The sequence below is a fragment of the Oncorhynchus nerka genome, linkage group LG21 (assembly GCF_034236695.1).
Source record: "Oncorhynchus nerka isolate Pitt River linkage group LG21, Oner_Uvic_2.0, whole genome shotgun sequence".
In the NCBI taxonomy this organism is placed as follows: domain Eukaryota; kingdom Metazoa; phylum Chordata; class Actinopteri; order Salmoniformes; family Salmonidae; genus Oncorhynchus; species Oncorhynchus nerka.
In genome coordinates this window covers 9,539,475-9,562,424 of record NC_088416.1, presented here as the reverse complement: position 1 = coordinate 9,562,424, position 22,950 = coordinate 9,539,475, and the positions used below count along the sequence as shown (strand labels likewise).

At 47.6% G+C, this 22,950-nt stretch overlaps 1 pseudogene; it reads left to right on the top strand.

The window, feature by feature from the left end:
• The first annotated feature begins 1,530 nt into the window (after positions 1-1,530).
• The window catches only part of LOC115103817 (mucin-2-like), a 40,082-nt pseudogene continuing 18,662 nt past the window's right edge, over positions 1,531-22,950 (top strand).

The window sequence follows — 22,950 nt, the reverse complement described above, 5'->3', positions numbered from 1 at the left end:
TCTGTGCCATGGGCAGCGTATGCAGCTGTACATGGAGCTGCATACACAAAGTATGTCCGGGATTGGTGTTGTTTTGGCAGATGGGTGAAACAACAAGACCTCACTGGAAGACTGTGGGCCAGCAAGTCAAATAGGGGGTTGAAAGAAACCACTTTGGTTGAACAATTAATCCCTGTTCCATTGCCACAGGCTTTCCCATAGAGACCAATACTGAGCCACACCTTATAGGACAACATTACAGAGCATTGAGATGGGTGGGCAGAAACAGGAATGAACTGGATTTTGTGGTTTTACTAACAACCCAATTGAGGATCTTAGTTTGTGGCCGAATACACACACACTATAAAAGCTATGGGGTCAGGGAGAGGCTCTTGGTTCCCCAGTCTCTGCAATTAGCCCTCGACGATAGTAAAGGCTGACAGGCTGCAGATGTAACAATTGCCAGAGCCCTGTGAGTAGCTGAGACAGACAGAGGGGTCAGACGAACTGTATGAGTCACCCGCTTCCACACACACTATAATGAGGTGCAGTAAACACACACACACACATTGTAAGAAATGCAGTTTGAATGGTGAGGATCCCAATGTCTACATATTTCACATCACTGGTCCAGAGTGAATGCATCATGTCTGTTTCCAGTCTAATCCTCTCCTCTCCTGGCACTGTGAGTTGGGACTTTTCTTTGCCCAAAGACTCCTCATTCATTTGTTGTTCTTTGTCGTCTTGCTGCATAACAAACTAGTTGATGTCAGATTTCTTGGCCCGATTCAGTCTCTTTCTGTCAATTTCATAGTCTTTGTATGTTCCCCGTCTTTTCATTGATTCCTATTGTAAAGCCAGCAGCTGCAACTGAGGGAACAGAAGCAAGCTGCCACTCCCATTGTGGGCAGTCAGTGCCGTGCAGCAAAGTAGCTGAGGCTGTATGACTTCATAAGCACCATCAACAAATGCCCCTTATTGTCGCTGTCTGATAACTTCATCTCCAGAACATAAACTTGTCAGGAAATGGATAAAATGACCATATTTCCCCATTAACGAACATACAATTATGACATTTCCGAAGCTATTTGGGGTAAATGTTGTTGGCCCTAGAGTTATGAAATGTTCAGAGCACATTGAGTTACTGTTTTGCAAAAACTGAGTTACAAGGTTTTCATCGGACAATGACATTATGCTAATAAGTAAGACATAACCAGACCAGGAGTGTGAACAATGCCTTTCTCAGTTGAATAAATGTGCCTATTCTTCATTGATATCAAGAAACTATCAATTGCATTCAAATCGATTTTTTTTTAACCAACTGAAACTGAAACCTTTACAGACTCTGTGTATACATACTTATGTAGCCTAGCCTATTCGTTTGGCCTTGCAGGCATCCAGTGTAGGTCTGCAGTAGTTTAAATATTAGCCATGCAGCTGGATTTTGGAACTTCATACACAGAGAGAATGGGTGAGGGATGGGGGGCCAGGCACTCTCGCACACAGCAAATAAAAGGAGGGGCAGTGGTTTAAGCATATGACATCATCCATAGTTTTTTAAATAAACCTCAGGCCATGGTTCTTCATTGGTTCCTAGCTGGATAAATCGATTTTTTGGGGGGAGGGGGTGCTTCTGCAATTTCACCCTCGCTCGACTATGTGGTAACGCCACTCATTCGATTCCTCTTTCCAGAGAGGTAGCGTCTTCGGTCCCGGGAACGTTACTAAAGAGGGATACACGCCCTTTGAACAAATCAATTGAAACTACAGCGTCAGTGCGAAGCTTGCCAGTGAAGGGAGGCAGTTGCACGTTTGATTGTTTGTCCTCTACGTTTATAACCTCAGCACCGATATATTTGGTCTGTTTTTGTCCAGCCAGCGAGGAAGTAGCCTTCAAATAAAGGAGTCGCCTACAACCGTACCTGAGAATTTGTGAGGGGGGGAACGCTGCGAAGCGTGCCTCGACATTCTTACGGTGAGTGGGTATTGATACGATGTAGTTCGAGCCAGCAAACGTCTCGCAATAAGCAATTTCTTGGATACATTGTTGCCATTTCGGTGCCTTATGTTCTGCTAATTCATGCAGCTTTCGCGTTAAAAGATGTTATCTAAACAAAGCTCACGAAATGACACCTATCAAACGTTCGTTGTTGAAAGCCCATGTTTTCAAACTGGATTTTGATGTGACGTCTACAACGTCGGTGAACTTGTTTTGGGCGGTGGTTTCAACAAGGACGTGGTGGTTTCCTTTCCCTAAAAAAGTCGTGTCAAGGCCCATGAGGTGACTGGACACCCAACTGTATGTGTAGCCTAAGTTCTATGTTCATTTAATCGATTTATTGACTAACCTCGGCACCAAACGTACCCCTACCATTGTTCTGAGAATGAGAGGGCCCCAAATGGCTACTGCAAAACCGGGGTTAATTTACCGTTAGTGATTGTGTCCTGAGATTTGGGCTTTGCTGAGTTCTCTGTGGCTCGCCAGTAAACTCTGCGATGCAACTGCGTTTTCGAATGGAGAGCAGGTGTGAACGCGATCCCATTATCGATTGCTGGCCCAATCAAAAGTGCATCCTTTACATGTGGCGCTATGAAAGAACAGTAGTCTAAAGAATTTCACTGTTGGTTACATTGCTGAATCAATCTCCCATTATGTGAGCACAGTTGATAGGGAAATTGTGATGGGCTGGCAGGCCTATATGATTCTCTATCACAATAAGCTTTTTGAGTTACTTTTTACACCAGCAGCACGTCAGTGTGAACGGGAATGTCGGTCTGGCTCGCGCGCGCCTCCAGGTCTGGAGATGTCTGCTAGATTATACTGACTGAGACTGGGCAGCGCTAGAGGGAGAGTTCAGAAGCATCAGATGGCAATGTCAGATCCCAGTGATCCTGTCATCTGGGTTTTGGCTCCAAATACATGTTACATAATCTGTAATGGGGCACAGGCCAGCCAATGCTATCCCACCTGCCCCATCTCAATGTCACGGATTGGGTGTCAACAGAAATTCATCAGATTTCAGAAGTTTACCAAACAGCATCAGTCTGGTCATATCTGCTGTTGTCATCAATTGTTCTGTATAGCATAACATGCCTTTTTATCAGTGATCAAGTGCTTTCTTTCAATCTGAAAACGGTTAATTAAATGTTAAATTGTCATTTGATCTCTAAAAGGAGACACGACTTCCTTTTCAAGACATACGTGCTAATGTGGTGAATGTGGTGGTCTTGTTTTGGGGTTTTGTTGTAGGGGTGTATTATCCATTTCAGGGTGTCACATTGACTGAGAGGTTACTTTGCTGCAGGGGCTTGACAGTGACACCCTCTCGCCCACCCAGAGTGGGGAATGTGTCCCCTCTCAGCAGTGACCTCCCAGGCAACCCTCTCTGAGTGTGAATTATCACTGCAGGAGTGTGAAACCATCTTTCTCACTGATGCCTATGGCCTGAGCTCCTGGCATGTTCACAATACCAGAGGTGTCAAACATATACAGTCCGGGAGGGGAGGGGGGGTCCAATCTGGCCCACGGGTGTTTTTAAATAAATAGATGTATACTTTGAAATGACTAAAACCAAATCAACTGTCAATTATAATGGACCTACATACAAACAGTTTCTTGAATGTGTCCATCTCATTAATAATCACCTACATGTCAGGGTGCATTGAAAATTCCAGAAATGAAGGATGGAGGACAATATTTTGAAATAACAAATTCAGTGCGGCCTGCCGGACCTTGTTGAAGACCGAATGCGGCCCCTGGGGGGAAAATGACTTTGACACCCCTGTTTAAGATAATACCACTTCCTCTGTCCTCCTGCTAAACCTCTGCAGTGTCAGATCCAAATTGACTAGAAGTTGGCAGTCAGTGACTAGAGTCTGGTTTCAATTGTGGGCTCTTTTGGCGTAGAGGAACTACGTCACACTACCTCAATAGGGGTGAGGGGATTCAGGGGACACTCCCAACAAATCGTGGGGTGGACATAACAGAACGTTGCAATTAAAAAAACAATGTTTGCAGGCAAAATCTTTGCAGTGGTTTTGCAGGTAGTTGACGCAAACTAGCCACTTGCGAAATGCACTCATTAAAAGTAACCTGCGTGATCTCGATCTTCCTAGCCAGTATTTTATTCAGCCAATAAAGTAGTGATGTAGGCAGTGACGCAGTTTGTCTATGCCAAAAAATAGAGTCACTTCTTTTGCCTATGGTCGGGTTGACGAGACTACCCTAAGTGCAGGTTTAGGATCAGTATTACCAACCCTAAAATCATCCTTATCGCTGTATTTATTGAAAGAAAACAGACCTTAGGTCAGCCTCTGACTCTCGTAGAACTAATGTTCTCTCGACGAGAGTCATGTAACATGATTGGCACCCAACTAGTCTTGGAATGTAAGTGCACTTCAATTGGTTCCTCTCCTGTAGTGTACACTCCCTTGTTAGTCAACATGGCACCCCATGGGCCAGCTGCAGTTGTCTATTTCAACGCATTGCGTTGTTTCCGATCGTGTGACCGGATGGCTGATTTTTAAATTGGATACAGCCGTAAAACTCCGCAGGTCAGTATCTGTTATTTTGTTTGGTGCCTTCAACAAATTCCCTTAAATAATAGTCTTGGGAGTGTGGGAGTCACAAAGGTGTGCTGCTTGACTCATGGCTTTCCACTTGTAATGGTTGCTAATGCTCCTTTATGTGCTCTGGTTGTCGTTGGGGCCATGCGACCGCATCGATGCTACAGCTGCTGAGATGATACCTAATGGATGTCAAGGTCACTGGGCTCAAATCCATTTTCTTTGCCCTGCGTAGTGAGCAGATTACCTAATTACACACACCTGCTCGCGAGCTATTATCTACCCTATCAACGGCCATAAAATCCCTCAATTTGCAGCATTATGAACGTCACACATCCTGTGAATACAATTACAGTAGGTTTCATCATGCGTTCTCTCACTGGTTTCTATGGTGTCTCAGTAAGTCCGTCCCAAATATAGGGAGAAGGGTGCTATTTGGGACTCGGACACTGTCTCCAGTCTGGAAGGGCTGCTGCCGGCTGTCCCATGGAAGGCTTGTGTTTGGTTGTGCTGCTGTAGCACTTGCCACTGTGGTGGTCTGTGCCTTGGGATTCAGCCTTCTCTTTATTAGCCATGATGCAATGGACACGCACTGCTTTTGGACTCTGTGGCCGCCTGGCATTGTGACATGTGGCTCTGTGCTCTGCTATGATCCAAAGTGTTCAACACATTCAGGAATTGGATTTGGTCAGATCTGGTCTGACCTTGAGATGCCTGCTCAAGGAACAATTTAAGTCCACTTATTTCATATTTTTCCTACGAGGCTTCAATCAAAATCTATTGACGCTGCATCCCGCACCGATATACCTTTAGCCATATCTGGTTTGTTTTAATGGTGTGCTTTGGGACAAGGTTTGATTGGTGGTTAGGTGTTGACCCCGAGGTTTGAGGTGTGTGTATCTGACGGCCCTTGCTGTGTGCATCGTGGCTGGTTACACACATCCTGTTTTCCTCTGGTCTGCCTCACGTCCCATGAGTAACCCAGGTCTTGTGTGTTCAGTAATAGAGCCGTGGTGTGTGTGTGCGCCCAAGTGCATGGCAGCCAGGCAGGCGCGATGGGATCAGTCCATCTGGCCTGAGCTCACCCTGGCTGCTCATAGCCCTGGTAACTGATCTGGCCCTGAGGCAGCAGCAACACAGAGCACAGCTGCTTTCCACTATTGACTTTCTTCCTGATCCCCAGAGAGGAGCAGCCCTGTAGCCATCCCACTGTCAGCCTCCCCATCCCTCCAAAAGCCTGGTGTCCCTGGTCCGTCATGGCATCTTCTCAATTAGTGTTTCAGTGATTTTTCTCTGCAACCGATCCCCTTGCCTCCTTCGCAAATCCCTCAGACCTTCTCCAATGGGTTTTTGAGAAGGTGCGAGGAATCAAGGAATTATGCATTTAGAGCCCTGGTGTCCCAGGTCTGGTTGTTCTCGTGCGATTTTGGCCAAAAGCAAGCGTGCCAGCTGCTACCCCTGTCCCCCTGCTTCGGCTGAGCTAATCCATACGCCCCTCTGCCCCAGGCCAAAGGGGGCACAGGGGCAGACAATGGGACCTGTCTGTTACCTTTTAATCCTCAGATTACCCACTGACAAACAGCACACACACCTCCCCTCTGCCATCTCCCACCCTGCGGGAACATTCGGCCCTATTCATGCCTTGTCCTGAAGAGACCCCCAGACCAAACCCGGCTCAGTGCTGCTTTGAACCTGGTCCAGTTTTATCCAGATTGTTCTGACTGTCTGCAGGAACGTAAGCTAGTGGCTAGGCTAGCCGCGAGTCCATTCCCTCCTGATTCCCCCCAGGCTAAATGACTAGGTAACTAACCCCCATTGTCTTGTGATTTCCCTTAACACTAACTTGTTAGGTTAGCCCATCCGCATCTCATTCCCCCGCGGCTAATTGGCTACACTAACTATCCTCCTCATCCCGTTATCGAGCGCTTTAACATCAGTTAGCACATTCTCCATTCCCCCCCCCCCCCCCTTATGGATTTAATTAACCTTAACATGTGTTTTAAGTACACAGTCCAGCTCATGAATTGTTTAGCATGGCTAAGCCAATGCTTTAGTGTCCCGCCTATATGTCAGGGACAGCGGCTCTAATCCTGGCGGGCTACAGAGCTTGCAGGACACGTACTTCAGCCGAGCAATCGACTAACTCTGGTCTTTCATTAAGACCAGGATAGGGTTTATTCACAGGAGCTGGACTGGAGCAGGAGCATGCACAGAGTCCAAGACTAGGCGATGTCCACTACTGATCCATCGAATAGCTTAGAAGCATCTTTTTGTATTCTCCGTATATATATCTGTGGTCTACCCAAGTTGGCAAAGGGGCTTTGTGCCCTGGTGTCTCCCCAGCCTCCCCACTAGACATGGGGCGGGGCTTCCAGAAGTTCCCACCATCCAACCACAGTGCAGGGGACACCCAGTGACGGGTGGGGCGCTGCAGGAAAAGGGCGCTTTGTGGGGTAGAGCTCCGCTGCCCAACGGGCCCAGACATTATACATCGGGTTAGGGCCTGTTTATTCATCAATAAGAAGGGATACGGACAGGGCTTTGGGTATCACTAAATTGACCACTAAACATTTGAGGCGGAGCCATTGTCTTGTGCTCTGCCTGCGCGGTACAGTCGTATCTGACTAGGATCATAACGACGTTCCTTGCGTTTTGTCTGAGTTTACAGCTGACGTGGCTCGTTGAGCAGAGCAGCCCAAGTGGAGCCCTTGCTATGGTTGCTCACTGACTCTGCGTGCAGGGAGCTTGTGACTGATGGAGAGTAGCAACTAAAGGGTTTACTAATGGAGGAAGTCGTTTGGGTCCGGGCCTTAAATTTGACAGAAGCAATCGGGCCTGACCGTCACAGGCATGGTTGGGGTTCGGGCTTAAAATTCATGCCCGTGCAGGGCTCTAGTAGGGGGTCCCGTGTTATTTTTGATTGTACCCTAAGACATTTAATGCTGGCTGGCTTGGGTAGGGGATCCTGTGTGTTTGTTTTTGATTAACCATGGAGGGATTTTATAGGTCATTTTTGATATTTGGTTTGTCGTTGACATCATCGGTTTTATGCTTCAATTCTGTCTCGAACTGAAATGAGTGCCACCTCTTCAGTGTACTGCCAGATGAGATGCCAAGGGCTTTAGTTAGCTAGTTAGCGGTGGCTTTTCAGGTCGGCATGAGCTCGTATTCCCACTGAGTAATTCCATTCCGCTCTGAGTCCATTGTGCCAGTGGTTCCGGTTAAACGGAAGGGTAAAGGTCAGCAAGCTATCCTCTATGGGAGCGTTGCTCCTGTTGAGTTTCCTCATAGGAGATGGGCACCCTGCCCTCACCCTGAGGTCGCTGTGAAACGCCTGTCACCATAGGGCGAGCTTGGGAAGGCAGCGGTGCATGGCTCCCCGGGGAGAGCCCACGGTAGTGTGTCGTCCACCATGGCCTGTTTTTGTTACGGAGTGGCTGCGGCTCTGGCATTTTCAGGATCTTTAGTCTACAGCACTAAAAGCTTCTGTGCGTGTATATATTCCCTACGCGCGGGGAACCGGTTACTCAGGCGACGCATACAGTCATTGGGGAAATGCTCATGGTGCTCGTTTTAAATGAAGTTGGATCCACGTCTGCACCGTCTACGTAACAGGACCGGCTATAATGGCATAGTAGTATAAAGTTAGTCAACAGCGCGCGCCACTAGGCGAAATACACAGGTAGGCTGTGCTACAGTTGAACACAATCGGCTCTAAAATTTAGTTGGCTCCGTCATTCTAAACGACACTGTAGGCTACTTCAAAACCACACCTGTATAACTGAAGAAAATCCGAATGCTGATTTGAGATCAAATGGTTACTATAGAATGATGCCGCATTGATGTTTCACTGGTAAAACCTGATGAGTTACGGTGTGATGTTTTTGTCTTACTGTGGTTTTATGCTATTATATTCGGTTCTGTAGAATACTGTGTTCCTTGTAATCTTGCAGACACGGATTCAGCTTGGATCTGACTTTATTAAATGAGCGCCATTCCACAGAGCAGCCTGGTTCTCTGCACCTAAAGTAGAGAATGTACACGTATGCAGAAGCTCTGGCTCTTTGAGTGCAGCAGACTAAAGACCCTGGGAAAGTCGGATCGGCAACCACGTCCTCTTTTGTTGTTATCAGACGCCAGCAGGAACTGTGAAAGAATGCTAGCGCGCCTCCCTCCCTCCCTCACGGTGTCCCAGAATGAATTCTTTGGAGTAGAGCTGTGTTTTTTTTTGTTTTGTGTGTGTAGTTTCCTGCCTCTTGTGCAGTGCGCGTGTGTAAGAATGCAGCAGTTTTGGTTAGTGTTGTGACGTTGGGTCTGCCGAGGACCCAGTTGGGTCTGCCGAGGACATCACTCACTCACACACGCCTTGCCACTACCCTTCGTATACCCTGCCAACTAGCCTATATAGAGCCTCGTACAACCACTCGCCCACTGCAGCCTTTGTATAGTATCTTATCATAATCTCATGCTGCACTTTGCACAAGTATTCCCAATGTCATTTAGGCCTATTTAAGGTCCAATGCAGCCATTTAAAAAAACATCTCCATATCAAATCATTTCTGGGTAAAACATTTATTTATTATTATTTTTTTTAACAGATTGCTGCTTAGCAAAGAGCTATTGGTCTATTAACTACTTTTCTGATGTTACCAGGCAGGCCCAAACTCCATCCCACCACAACAGGCTGACATTTCAGGCAGTCTTTTCAAGCAGCTCTTACACTAAAAGGGCATGATCATAATTTTCACAGTATTATTCCAACCTCCGTGTGGAAATATATAAAAACACAGGTAAATCATGTTTTTGACTACACTGGGCCTTTAAATCCATACACATTCAAACATGTTGTCACCCAAGATATAATGTATTAAATACATATTAAACATGCTGGGCTGGCTTGAAATGTAACCCCTCTCCAATTAATGGAATAGGAGAATATTGGGGCTTGATTGTACAGTTTGCCTCAACAACTTCAGTCATGTTTCAAATGTCCAATATCTAAGTGTTTAGGGCTAAGCTTAGGCATTAACTCCGAATGGTTTAGGATGGGCTTGACAAATACCCACAACCACTTTCTATTGCTGGATTCGAACTTGCAACCTTTTAGAACCAGAGGCAGATGCTTACACCCATCCCGGTCCACAACCAAAGCCACCTTGAAGGTAACATCGCTCATAGTTGCCCCTTGTGGACGATTTTTCACGTCATCTCCCGACGTCCTCGTACATGGCTGGACATCGAGTACCGACTCGCTAGCGACCTGCCTGGCTTGCCTCTGTTGAGTTTCCAAAACAGAGCAGGCAACTCCTAGGTCTACGACAGCAGCAGTGCATTAGGGAGCGTCTTTCATTTAGTCGAGACTGGCTGAGACAGCCACGCAACTGGGTTGAGAGCCGAGCTGGGCCCATATGCTCAGCAGAGCCTCTCCTGTCATCATGCTGTGAGTAATGACTGTCTTGTGTTGGTGGATTTCATCAGGAGATTGGATCTCTCTGCGTGCCATGTTTTCTGAGTGTTCTGTGGTGATGCAGCGGAACTCTGCAACACTGCCTTTATATGGGCAGACGGAGCAACAGTCTTAAGCTCTCTCGCTCTCCACACCCCACACATACTTCACCCCATCCTCCACTCTTCTACCACCAATCCTAAGAGTTCATTCAACTTTCTCCTCTTACTAAATTTATTGGCTCCCTCTTTGGACAGGCTGGCAGTCTAGATGGGGGGGTTCTGGCTTTCCCTGCTCAACAATTCCCCCCCTTAGTGGATAGCACAGCCTCCTAAATACTTCCTATCTCATGCAGTTGGTAGGTTAATAACTGCCTTGGGTTGTATTCATTAGGCACTCAATGGAAGAAAATGGACTGAAAAGGGGAGAGAACCTGAACTTGACCAATCAGAAGTGCTAGTTTTCGTTTTCCATTGCGAAGCGCTTTGCTACGATGTTCCCTAATGAACACAACCCGTGTGTGTGGATCTGCTTTGGTCAAAATGTGTTGTTGTAACTTCTAGTGAACTTGGTCAGTTGTTGACTAGTGAATGACCTGTTTCCTGTCTGCAGGGAACTGGTCCAATAAAGAAGTTCCATGTTGGAAACCCCCTTCCTTCCCTAATAAACCCCTCCTTCTCCAATACTCTGTTCTCCTTGTAAACTCCTGTCTTTCTAAAGCCTCTCCACTCTCTCTCCCTCATTATCCACCCTCCTTTCCTGTCATACCCTTTATATACACACACACACACACACACACACTGTGAATGGGGCCTGTGTTTCCTCTGGCCAGAGCCCCAGTACTTCGGAGGCATCCACATAGCAAGGCCTCAGTCAGACAGCAGTCCTTTAATGAATAGCCAGAGACTGAGGCCCCTGTTTTGTCAAACACCCAAATGGCGCTATATAGCTCAGTTACACCATAGTCTCTACCGCCCAGGCCCAGTTTAGTCTAGCTAGCAGCCACTGTTAAATGCTCAATTGGGTTGTCTCTGTCAGGCACAGGGGGCAGTCAGGGAAGGTTGGTCACAGACACAGGGTTTGCTTTGGCAGTGCAGTCTAAAATGGAGGTCTATTGTCCACAGTCTTGTAGTCAAAGATGATGCAAGTACTCGAGAACAGCACGGTGGAATCAGAAGAACGCACGATGTGGTAGACCTGCTCTCTCACTTACACACAGTGTATTCTGAACAAAAATATGAACGCAACAATTTCAAAGATTTTTACTGAGTTAGTTTATATAAGCCAGTCAGTCAATTTGTAATTAATTAGGCCCTAATCTATGGATTTCACATGACTGGGAATACAGGTATGCATCTGTTGGCCACACATACCTTTTTTTTAAATAGAAGGAAGTAGGGGTGTGAATCAGAACCAGTCGGTATCTGGTGTGACCACCTTTTGCCTCATGCAGCGCGACACCTCCCCTTCGCATAGTTGATCAGGCTGTTGATTGTGTCCTGTGGAATGTTGTCCCACACCTCTTCAGTGACTGTGCAAAGTTGCTGGATATTGGCAGGAACTGGAACACGCTGTCGATCCAAAGCATCCCAAACTCTGGTAACACCTCTGGTGGAGATTCCTGCTTTCAGCATGCCAATTGCACACTCCCTATCAACTGGAGACATCTGTGGCGTTTTGTAAGCCAACTGCGCCTTTTAAGTGGCCTTTTTATTGCCCCCAGCACAAGGTGCACCTGTGTAATGATCATGCTGTGGAATCAGCTTCTTTATATGCCTACACCTGTCAGGTGGATGGATTATCTTGGCAGAGGAGAAATGCTACATTGTAAACAAATTTGTGCCTAAGATTTGAACTTTTAGTGCATATGGGAAACGTCTGCAATCTTTTATTTCAGCTCATGAAACATGGGACTAACTAATTCAGTGTATATATTCGTACACACCCTTCCTCTGACAGCTGTTTATAGGCTGCTTCCCTGAGGAGCCTGACAGGCAGAGCTGGAATGTGAACGGGGGTGGCTCGGGTGGATAAGAGCGTCTGTAAAATGACTTAAATGTAAATGTCACCGACAGATGCCCTGGCCCAAGCCCTCCCCAGGCATTCTAGCACATGTACACCTGACACTGGGCCTCAATTCCGCCATAAAGGTTTGAGGTTACCATTGAAGCACTCATATTTCCCCTCCACACTCTCCCCGTTCACCTCCCTCTGTGAGCTAGCAGAGAGGAGAATCTTATTTATTTATTTGTTTTACCCGTGGTTAAGACTGTTATGACATTACGCCATCATCAGTAATACCACCCTGCTCCATCCCCTATCCTTCTTGCTCTTTTTTTCCTTTATTTTTGTTCTCCCTGTAGTCAGACTGCATTTCCAACCCACTCTCAACACAGCTAAACCCCCTGCTGTTTGTATTAAAGGGATATCATAAGTGACCCATTTTGTTGCGCTGCTCAAACATGGTTGGCACTGTGTCGGATGATTGCAGACAAACCGCTGTAATTAACCTGCAAGAAAGACGGCGAGGGGAGTGTTGGATGCGAAGGTGAGACTGAGCTTGAGGGGGGCGACGAGTTTCTTCCGTCCAGACGGCCCACCCCAACAAGCTTACGATGGCAGCGTTAACCCCCACCCCCAGAGAGAGATACGGACAGCTTGCAGTGTTTGTTTTCACGGACACGAGCTAGTCGGTTAATAGCCAGCCACTGTGTTGTCAGACTGCGGCCCGGGAGCAATTTCCAACCAGCTTATGAATTTGCATACTTCCAACACATGGTAATTGTTGCCAAGGGTATTGAGGTAATTGTGATATTAGCTGCAGCGCTAGCTGGAAAGCAAGCATGCTGTGTCCTGAATATGGTATTAGCCCTCTTTTACTGGTATTTGTTATGCAAATGAATGGAAGGGAGCACAATGGCTCATTATTTCATAAAAATGCATGATGCCTTTCATATCTATCAGCCGTGCAATTTATTCTATTTTTGGGGGGGTAGAAGGGGGGTGTTCCCCTGCTCTGAAGCAGAGGAGTTACCAACTCCCTCACTAATGACCTTGCTACAGTTCAAAGAAGCCCTTGATATGCATGTGTAGGGTTTTCGTGATGCCACCTACCACAACACCAGAGGTCGGCTCAGTTCGTGGTAAGGAATGCCATACAGGCTGCACTTTGGTAAGCCCCTGGCATTAGTGGTCAAGTCAGCAGCCGCTGGCATTTGCCGGACCAGAGATGGGCACAAGTAAAAGCCAGGCCAGTGCCCATTCTGCCCACGGCCAAAACATCCCCCTTTTATCCTGCTGCTGTCCACCGAACGCGGACTAACGCGACTCCTGCCTGGCCCACTGGCGCTGCCCGCTGGATTTACTTAGCCGACGGTCGTCCCTGTCTGAGGTGTCCCTCATCCCGCTGGCTCCCCAATCCCCAACGCATCATTCCGTCGCTACGTGGGTGTCGGAGCCCACCCAAATGCCGCGCTGTTTGGAACACTGCGTATTGAGTGGACCTTGTGATATTGTGAAGAGACGATGACCAATTTGTTAAATGTAGTTGAGCCATGGTTCCTCTCCAAATTTAGATCGATCGATAATGTACTAGGTGATCGATTGAGACTCTACTGGCCTATAACTCCTGGGCAATATTCCAAACTTGATTCGGCCAAGTCATTGATGGCTAATTCTGTTTCACAAAAACATCTCAGGTCATTGAGTTGAAGTATGCTATAATATCTATATAGCGTTGAAATAATGTAGAGATGTGTAAGAAGAGCTAGCTGCTCTGGCGTAGCCCTGCTCTGGTTGAGTGCAGGCCGCAAGCTTGGCCCCTCTCCTCATTGGCTGCCTTTAATCCTCCCTGGCGCCCCTCTCGCTCTGTGCTGGAGATGTGTAACACAGAGAGGAGGAAACAGCCTGTCTGCCTGCAGTCAGAGCCCGAAGGAGAGGAAAAGAAATCATGGAAAACGGCACCGAAGGCTTTTTGTTTGTCCTCTCTGGTTGAAATAGGGGTCAGACCATTGGTTTGGAGGGAGAGAGATTGGGGGAATTTGAGAGGGGTGCATGTGTTTTGGGGGAGGAGGGGTGTTGGTATTAGTTCTATTGTTCATCTGCTATCAAACCGGCTCAACGAGTTCCACCGGGTCCCCCCACAAGCGGTCTTTTTTGTTCATTTGCCTTTCCAATTGACTGGGCTAATGTGCAGTTAGGCCTCACGTGTCGCTTACTAACGGGCCAAGGTCAAACTGTCTTCTTGATGGAAAGAAATGAGTCTGAACATTTAAGTAGCAAACTGAGGTTTGTGTGGAGAGTTGTGGACAAGGTGTTCCACTCTATGGTATGTCAACGTTAATAAGTAACTGAATAGAGTTTCTGCTTGGCCTTTCGGTTTCTCTATCTGCCCCACTAAAAAGCCCCTCTATAGAAAGTTGCCTTGGTGGAAGTTTCAGTCAAACTATTAACGACGACCTCCGTCAGATGGCTCGTGCATTAGTCTCTCTCGGTCTGTTCTCTCCCAGTCCTTTAGTTCTCTCCCTTTCCCTCCCTTGCGCTCCTTCCTCTTCCATCTCTTTCACCCCCCCCCCTCTTGAGCTCTCTTCCTCCTCTCTTGCCAAGCCTGTTTGTTGAGCTCAGAACACTGATTTCTGCCCGGACCATCTGTTGACTGAGAGCAGATCTCATAGCGTATCGAGGGGGTAGAGTAGCGGAAAGAGGAACAAGTGGCTAAGAAAAAATACAGGAGTGAGGGAATGGGGGGGAAAATACTGCTAAATAAATCAAATAAAAATGTTTGGTGCTGGGGTAGAGGGGCAGTTGGACAGGGAGCGCTGCAGGAGTGGGTGGGAGGGCTTGTGATAGGAAAGGAAATTGGAGTAAATGAGAAAAAGCCCCCCCCAAACATCCATCCACGCTTTCAATTTGTCTTGCACACTATTGTCCATTTGAGGCCTCCCAGAACCAGCGTATGACTTTTCTAAATAATCGCTGGCTGTCATCGTGGTCAGCATCTGGGCTGGCAGCACCGAACAACAGAATCACAAACAAATGGGACATGTGGTCTTGGTTTTCCAGACTCTCTCTCCTGTGGACTGTAAGGAGATTGCAAGGCCTTGTGGTCTTTCAGCACTCCATCCACAACACTCTCTCTATATGCTGAAGGACATTTTGTTTTCTGTTATTGCATGGCAAACTTTTTGTAGTACTCTGACAATACCGGTTTTAATCATGGATTGTAAATGTGTCTGTTCTCAGTTTCTGTGATCCTCACATTGTATTGCTATCAGACAGTGTGAGTGATTGTGCAATTTCGAAACAAATCATCGTGTTGGCTTCCCTGGCTGCTCTCTTCCTGTTTTTCCAATAGTTTCAAATTCCTCGGCGAGACCATGTGCCTCATGGCATTTCCGTTGGTTTTAATGTTTTTAAAATGATCCTAGTCTACGACTGCATGATTTCATGTGTGGCTATTCTGATAATATACTTCTGCTACCAATATTTGCAGTTCTATGATAAACTTGTTTTTTTTCTCACACCAATTTTAACGTCAACATTTTATGATTCGCTCTTCTCCCCATCCAGATCCTTGAGGTTGTTGAAGGACGTTGGCTCCACTCCGGGTTCAGTGTGTTTGTGAGCCGCTGGATCCGGTGAGTGAGACCGTTGCCGGGCCTACAAGGGATGAAACCGGATGGGGTTGCCATGGAGCCCACAGAAGCCATAGGAGCCGAGCCCTCAGCCCAGGGGATGGCCACCGACGAGATGCCCGCCCAGCCAGCTCCTTCAACTTCCCCGTCCTCTCCATTACAGCCTGAAGACAACCAAAACAGCGCAGCGCAGCCTGAAAACTCCACAGCACCCCCTGCATCCAAGGAGGTCAATGGGGCCAATGGCAAGGCAGCAGCTGACCCCAAACCCAAGGCTAAGACAGTGGGCTTGGCTAAACCACGGCCAGGCACAGCTGGAACCAAGACTGCAACGGGTCCGGCATCAGGACCCGGCACCTCTCGTCCGGGCACGGCCCCAAGCCACATGGCCAATGGATTAAAGTCCTCGGCCAGTGACCTGGCCAAGAAAGCCGCTTTGGACAAAAAGAGAACCACCACTATAGCTGGAGCACCGGCTGCAGCCCCAAAGAGGTCCGTGGCCTCCGCTGTCAGGACCCAAACTAAAGTAGCTGTCCGAGTCCCCAGGTCCACCTCTGCTACCAGGCCAACCAACGCTACATGGACAGCGGCGACGGGGCCTGGCACTCCAACGAGGAGACCTCCAGCTGCTGGGCCCACTAATGGGCCTGGGGCCAGACCCAAAACCACAGGTGAGGAGCCAAAGACTATACACACACACATACTGCTGAGTATTTTCTTGTTAACCATGCTTTGGTTAGACACACAGCTTTTGTTTTCCTTTGTCCCATGTTGAGTCTTTTAACCCACCTGTGCTTGGCTGCAGACATATTTGCTCTCAATTTAACTCCTACGACACCAATCCTTCATCCCAGTCCTCACTTCCAGCCCTCATCTTCATCCCACCTTTTTTCCTCCCCCATCTTTCTCTTCATGCACTTTCTCATTCACTCTCCCTCTCCTCTAGCTTCCAGACATGCTGCCCCCAAGCCTCCCAGCACTTCAGCTGCGGCCAAACCCGATAGGACACTGGTTTCCAAGACAACCAGGTAAGGCAGCCTATCCCGTCCCATCACCACCACCGGGCATGCAAATTGGTTTACAGTCCAGTGACATTTGTGAACAGCACCGGGCATGCAAAGTGATTTACCGGGCAGTGCCATTTGTGGCTGACAAGTGCGCATTTGAATGAACTCAAAAAGAGGGGGAGGGGAACCCAGGCACTGTTTTATAGTTTTAAAAAGAACCTCTCCCATCGCATACATAATACAATCACCCAAGATCTGAGGAGCCGCTTCGCACAAAAGACATCACTCGATAAATCGGATCAGTGACCGACTTGTTTTGCGAGGAGCTGAAATGCTGAAATGAAAAAGCTGAAATGAAAAATGGCCATTGTGGGTCCTGCCGGTCTGTTATTGGATTAGGTTTCCCACTGTGTCTCAAATGGCACCCTATATTATATATTGCGCTGCTGTTGACCAGAGCATTATGGGACCTGGTCAAAAGTGGTGCCCTTTATAGGGAATACGGGGCCATTTGGGACACACCCCTAGTCTACTCTGAGTCACACGAACAGAAATATACCTGAGACAGAAGAGCACGATCTCACACTGCCCCAGTCAGCACCACAGTGTTGCTGAATAACATGGGTTATCCCCCCCCCCCCAGGGCAGGTGTTATTCACTGGGGCTCTTGCCCCTCTCTCACACTCACTGGGATGTTCTAGCAACTCTACGGGTGTGTCTCAATAATTGTAATGGTCTAAAGTGGCAACCTCATCTCTTGATGGAGAGATTAGGTTATTTTAGACTATGAAGATGTACCCACTATACAGTATTATGGCTCCACACCTAATCTCTTGTAGACAGACTATGTAAACATAACTGGTACCGTAGATCTGTTATGAGACAACGGAGTGTGAGATAAAGAGCAGCGTTTGTTCCAGTGCTTTGTCCAAATCCAGATTTCGTAGGTGTTTGCATTCTTTGAATTTCAGGAGGGGACATTTGGCCCGTAGACTTGCCTGTAACTTGCAAAGAGAGTGGGTGGAGCTCTTTGTTGGGTTTCGAGCCATGGTCTATCTTCTCCTGATGTGTATGGACCCAGAATTTAATCGAGCGTCTGACCAATTACGCGATTACTCCACACTTAGTTCTCCACAGGACATACTGTTCAGCTCTTAGTTTCAATTAGATTGCTCTTCTCCCACTTCCTCCCTAATTCTCTGCTTTTATTACACGAGACGCAATGTTGAACTGACTGAAACCAGTTGAATCTGGGAACACACCGCTTTACCACCCCCTCTTTAGTTGGACTAAGGACAAGTACGAGTTAATTTCTGCTGGTGTTTTAACAGGTGTATGTGTTGGACTTGAAACTGGCACCACTTAAACTCGTGGAGTAGAGCTCTAGTTTGGCCTCGGGTTGGCACCTAATCTCAGCATGTCTTATTAATGCATGTATCCCAGTGTCCTTGTCCCAGTGTCCTTATCCCAGTGTCCCATGTAGTGTTCCCAGTGTCCCATGTAGTGTTCCCAGTGTCCCATGTAGTGTTCCCAGTGTCCCATGTAGTGTTCCCAGTGTCCCATGTAGTGTTCCCAGTGTCCCATGTAGTGTTCCCAGTGTCCCATGTAGTGTTCCCAGTGTCCCATGTAGTGTTCCCAGTGTCCCATGTAGTGTTCCCAGTGTCCCATGTAGTGTTCCCAGTGTCCCATGTAGTGTTCCCAGTGTCCCATGTAGTGTTCCCAGTGTCCCATGTAGTGTTCCCAGTGTCCCATGTAGTGTCCCATGTAGTATCCCAGTGTCCCGTGTAGTGTCCCCAGTGTCCCGTGTATCCCATGTAGTGTCCCGTGTATCCCATGTAGTGTCCCGTGTATCCCAGTGTCCTTATCCTTTCAATTATGCAGATATGGGATGGTTTCAGCTGCAGGATTGTGGTTACAAGACTTTCCCAGAGGAAATGACACTTGTTTTGGAACGTTCTGACATCAGGCTTTTTTTTCTGTGTGCGATGACTTGTCAGGCATGTGGGGGGGGTGTGATGGAATTCTTTTAACGACATGGAGAAACGGCAGGTCACTGTGTGTGAACATACAGTGTGTGTTTGACAATAGGAGCAGTGTGTTTGACGACAGGAGAAGCAGGTTGTGTGTGAGAGCATGCTGCTTGTGTTTGACGACAGGAGAAGCAGGTTATGTGTGAGGGCATGCTGCTTGTGTTTGACGACAGGAGAAGCAGGTTATGTGTGAGGGCATGCTGCTTGTGTTTGACGACAGGAGAAGCAGGTTGTGTGTGAGAGCATGCTGCTTGTGTTTGACGACAGGAGAAGCAGGTTGTGTGTGAGAGCATGCTGCTTGTGTTTGACGACAGGAGAAGCAGGTTGTGTGTGAGAGCATGCTGCTTGTGTTTGACGACAGGAGAAGCAGGTTGTGTGTGAGCATGCTGCTTGTGTTTGACGACAGGAGAAGCAGGTTGTGTGTGAGCATGCTGCTTGTGTTTGACGACAGGAGAAGCAGGTTGTGTGAGAGCATGCTGCTTGTGTTTGATGACAGGAGAAGCAGGTTGTGTGAGAGCATGCTGCTTGTGTTTGATGACAGGAGAAGCAGGTTGTGTGAGCATGCTGCTTGTGTTTGATGACAGGAGAAGCAGGTTGTGTGAGCATGCTGCTTGTGTTTGACGACAGGAGAAGCAGGTTGTGTGAGAGCATGCTGCTTGTGTTTGATGACAGGAGAAGCAGGTTGTGTGAGAGCATGCTGCTTGTGTTTGACGACAGGAGAAGCAGGTTGTGTGTGAGAGCATGCTGCTTGTGTTTGACGACAAGAGAAGCAGGTTGTGTGTGAGAGCGTGCTGCTTGTGTTTGACGACAGGAGAAGCAGGTTGTGTGTGTGAGCGTGCTGCTTGTGTTTGACGACAGGAGAAGCAGGTTGTGTGAGCGCGTGCTGCTTGTGTTTGACGACAGGAGAAGCAGGTTATGTGTGAGAGCATGCTGCTTGTGTTTGACGACAGGAGAAGCAGGTTGTGTGAGCGCATGCTGCTTGTGTTTGACGACAGGAGAAGCAGGTTGTGTGAGAGCATGCTGCTTGTTTTTGATGACAGGAGAAGCAGGTTGTGTGTGAGAGCGTGCTGCTTGTGTTTGATGACAGGAGAAGCAGGTTGTGTGTGAGAGCGTGCTGCTTGTGTTTGATGACAGGAGAAGCAGGTTATGTGTGAGAGCGTGCTGCTTGTGTTTGACGAAAGGAGAAGCAGGTTGTGTGAGAGTGTGCTGCTTGTGTTTGACGACAGGAGAAGCAGGTTGTGTGAGCGCATGCTGCTTGTGTTTGATGACAGGAGAAGCAGGTTATGTGTGAGAGCGTGCTGCTTGTGTTTGACGACAGGAGAAGCAGGTTGTGAAGCAGGCTTGTTGTGTGAGGTTGTGTGTGAGCGTGCTGCTTGTGTTTGACGACAGGAGAAGCAGGTTGTGTGAGCGCATGCTGCTTGTGTTTGATGACAGGAGAAGCAGGTTATGTGTGAGAGCGTGCTGCTTGTGTTTGACGACAGGAGAAGCAGGTTGTGTGAGAGCGTGCTGCTTGTGTTTGACGACAGGAGAAGCAGGTTGTGTGAGCGCATGCTGCTTGTGTTTGATGACAGGAGAAGCAGGTTGTGTGTGAGAGCGTGCTGCTTGTGTTTGACGACAGGAGAAGCAGGTTGTGTGTGAGAGCGTGCTGCTTGTGTTTGATGACAGGAGAAGCAGGTTATGTGTGAGAGCGTGCTGCTTGTGTTTGACGACAGGAGAAGCAGGTTGTGTGAGCGCATGCTGCTTGTGTTTGATGACAGGAGAAGCAGGTTGTGTGTGAGAGCGTGCTGCTTGTGTTTGACGACAGGAGAAGCAGGTTGTGTGTGTGAGAGCGTGCTGCTTGTGTTTGACGACAGGAGAAGCAGGTTGTGTGTGAGAGCGTGCTGCTTGTGTTTGACGACAGGAGAAGCAGGTTGTGTGTGAGAGCGTGCTGCTTGTGTTTGACGACAGGAGAAGCAGGTTGTGTGAGAGCATGCTGCTTGTGTTTGACGACAGGAGAAGCAGGTTGTGTGTGAGAGCGTGCTGCTTGTGTTTGATGACAGGAGAAGCAGGTTATGTGTGAGCATGCTGCTTGTGTTTGACGACAGGAGAAGCAGGTTGTGTGAGAGCGTGCTGCTTGTGTTTGACGACAGGAGAAGCAGGTTGTGTGAGCGCATGCTGCTTGTGTTTGATGACAGGAGAAGCAGGTTGTGTGTGAGAGCGTGCTGCTTGTGTTTGACGACAGGAGAAGCAGGTTGTGTGTGAGAGCGTGCTGCTTGTGTTTGACGACAGGAGAAGCAGGTTGTGTGTGAGAGCGTGCTGCTTGTGTTTGACGACAGGAGAAGCAGGTTGTGTGTGAGAGCGTGCTGCTTGTTTGACGACAGGTGCGGTGGCAGCCAGACTCTCTCCATCCATGCTGGGCCCTGTTCCTGCCTCCCTGGGTGAGCCAGGGCTGGTGAACAGGCCTCTCCCAGCCATAGCTGTGACTGCTGCTCTCTTCCATTAGTCATGAGTCTATGAGCAGGGCAGGCGGCACGGGGCTCATATATAAAATGAATAAATGTAACGTGACTGTTCCGTTTCACCACCTGCACAAAAAACTTCAGACGGCCCATAATCCAAAACGAGATGAAAGAATGGCCTATAATACTTTGTCATAGTTACACATTGTCAGAGAAATAGGGTTTCCTTAAACTATTCACATTAATTGCCCTAAGGGGTGAAATAAATTGTACTGGATAAGAAGCAGAAAATCAATATTTTAGAGGTGAACGGGTCGCAACAAGGGTGAGTGAGATTGGATGGGAGCCTCCGAACATGTTGATTGGCTACAGTTGGCAAAAGCAAGGGGATTGGGGTAGTGTGGCGACTGGCAAGGTGAGTTATGGTATTGGATTAAAGGGAAAAGTGCGGTTGTCGACTAAGTTAGCAGATGTGCTGGTACCTTGAGGCGTCGCAGAGCTGTTTCAACATCTGGTCTTGCCTGCCACACTTCTGGCACACACACTGCTGGGGAATGTTCTACCTGAGCTTGTCCAGTAACAAACGCTCCTTTTCTTTCTGTTGCAAAATGTTTTGCTACGGTTTTCCCTACTGAACGTACCCCAGGTGAATGAGTCCACCAATCCCCTAATGCAGTGGTTCCCAAACTTTTTATAGTCCTGTACCCCTTCAAACATTCAGCCTCCAGCTGCGTACCCCCCTCTAGCACCAGGGTCAGCGCACTCTCAAATTTTGTGTTGCCACCATTGTAAGCCTGCCATACACACTATACAATACATTTATTAAACATAAGAATGAGTGAGTTGTTTGTCAACTCGGCTCGTGGGAAGTGACAAATAGCTCATATAGGACCAGGGCACTAATAATAATAATTTTGCTCTTTATTTAGCCATCTTACGCAACTTTATTTGTTCATTGAAAATTGTGAATAACTCACCACAGGTTAATGAGAGAGGGTGTGCTTGAAAGGATGCACCTAGCGCTGCAATGTTGGGTTGTATTGGAGAGGGTCTCAGTCTTAAATCATTTTCCACAGTGTGTCTGTGCCTGTATTTAGTTTTCATGCTAGTGAGGGCCGGGATTCCACTCCCACATAGGTACGTCGTTGCAAAGGGAATCCGTGTCTTAACAGCGCGATTTGCTATGGCAAGAAACTCTGAGCACCGCCCTATCCAGAAATCTGGCAGTGGCTTCTGATTAAATTACATTTTCATAGAACCGCTTGTTGCAATTTCATTAAGGCTCTCGTTCAGATATCGGTAACTGGACTGGAGGCAGGGCATGAAAAGGATGATGAAATCCAGTTGTTTGTGTCATCCGTTTAAGGGAAAGTACCTGTGTAATTGCGCATCCACTCAGGTGCTTCACTATATCACACTTGACATTGTCTGTAAGCTTGTTCATTTGCACACAAAAAAAATCATACAAAGATGGAAAGACCTGTTGTTAATCAAGACAGAGAAGAACTCCAACTTCTTAGCCTCAATTTTGTCCCGCACATTGAATATAGTTGCGGAGAGTCCCTGTAATCCTAGATTCAGATCATTCAGGTGAGGAAAAAACATCACCCAGATCGGCCAGTTGTGTGAGAAACTCATCATGCAAGTGAAAATGATGGTCCGTAAAGAACTTTAAGCTTGTCTCTCAATTTAAAAAGGTGTCAATACTTTGCCCCTTGATAAAAAGCGCACTTCTGTGTGTTGTAAAAGCGTTACATGGTTGCTGTCCATATCATTGCATAGTGCAGAAAATGCACCAGAGTTCAGGGCCTTGCTTTAACAAAGTTAACCATTTTCACTGTAGTGTCCAAA